The sequence below is a fragment of the Tupaia chinensis genome, unplaced genomic scaffold (genome assembly GCF_000334495.1).
Source record: "Tupaia chinensis unplaced genomic scaffold, TupChi_1.0 Scaffold000044_1, whole genome shotgun sequence".
Lineage (NCBI taxonomy): Eukaryota > Metazoa > Chordata > Mammalia > Scandentia > Tupaiidae > Tupaia > Tupaia belangeri.
Window position 1 is genome coordinate 265,081 of NW_006159500.1, and position 1,502 is coordinate 266,582.

General features: G+C 42.9%; 1 pseudogene; it reads left to right on the forward strand.

Annotated features, from left to right (window-relative positions):
• Positions 1–137: 137 nt before the first annotated feature.
• On the forward strand, positions 138–1,123 carry LOC102470902 (heterogeneous nuclear ribonucleoprotein C-like; annotated as a pseudogene).
• Positions 1,124–1,502: the final 379 nt, after the last annotated feature.

Sequence of the window (1,502 nt, forward strand, 5' to 3'; positions counted from 1 at the left end):
GTTGTGTCTGCATTTCCTACCTCCAGCTGTAGTCGGTTTCTGTCCCTAGAACTTGGGAGCGAGAGATTCAGAATCGGATCTCTCTTCCCTCACCCTCTTGCTTTTTGGCTTTGTGAAGAATCTTACCATCAATCGCAATGGCCAGCCATGTTACCAACAAGACAGATCCTCGCTTCATGAATTCCCATGTATTCACTGGGAATCTCAACACTCTTGTGGTCAAGAAGTCTGATGTGGAAGCAATCTTCTCAAAGTATGGCATGGCAAAATTGTGGGTTGCTCTGTTCATAAGGGCTTTGCCTTCGTTCAGTATGTTCATGAGAGGAATGCCCGGGCTGCTGTGGCAGGAGACGATGGCAGGATGATTGCAGAGCCAAAAGTGAACCGAGGAAAGGCAGGTGTGAAACAATCTGCAGCGGAGAGGTACGGGTCAATACCAGAACACCCTTCTCCGTCCCCTCTACTCAGCTCCTCTTTTGATTTGGACTATGACTTTCAACGCGATTATTATGACAGGATGTACCGTTACCCAGCACGTGTTCTGCCACCTCCTATTGCTCGGGCTGTAGTGCTCTCGAAACGCCAGCGTGTATCTGCGAACACTTCACGAAGGGGCAAAAGCTTCAATTCCAAGAGTGGACAATGAGGATCGTCTTCCAAGTCTGGAAAGCTGAAAGGAGATGACATTCAGGCCATTAAGAAGGAGTTGACCCAGATAAAACAAAAAGTGGATTCTCTTCTGGAAAACCTGGAAAAAATCGAAAAGAAACAGAGCAAACAAACTGTAGAGGTGAAGAATGATAAATCAGAAGAGGAGCAGAGCAGCAGCTCCCAGAAGAAAGATGAGACTAATGTGAAGATGGAGTCTGAGGGGGGTGCAGATGACTCTGCTGAGGAGGGGGACCTACTGGATGATGATGATAATGAAGATCGGGGGGGATGACCAGCTGGAGTTGATCAAGGATGATGAAAAAGAGGCTGAGGAAGGAGAGGATGACTCTTAAGCACATAGTGGAGTTTAGAAATCTTACCCATTATTTCTTTACCTAGGCGCTTGTCTAAGATCAAAATTTTCACCAGATCCTCTCCCTAGTATCTTCAGCATATGCTCACTGTTCTCCCCATCTTTGTCCTTCCCATGTCCATTAATTCATACTGCACTGCGCTTGGTCACATTTCACTTCTTTTGATGCTCCTAGTAGTTTTGTTAAGTCTTACCCTGTAATTTTGCTTTTAATTTTGATACCTCTTCATGACTTAACAATAAAAAAGATGTATGATTTAAAAAATAAAAAAAATCAAAGGAGCAGATTGGGCATCTAAAATAATGATACAAACTCATGAGTAAGTACAAAGAGAGAGAGGATCATACATTGATATATCATCCCATCTACCCAAGGAATAGCAAATGTACAAATACCTTGAAAGTATAACATATTCAGTTAAATAGATACTGTAAACTCAATCAACTTTGAAAGTGAGAAAATACGCCAATTAATGTT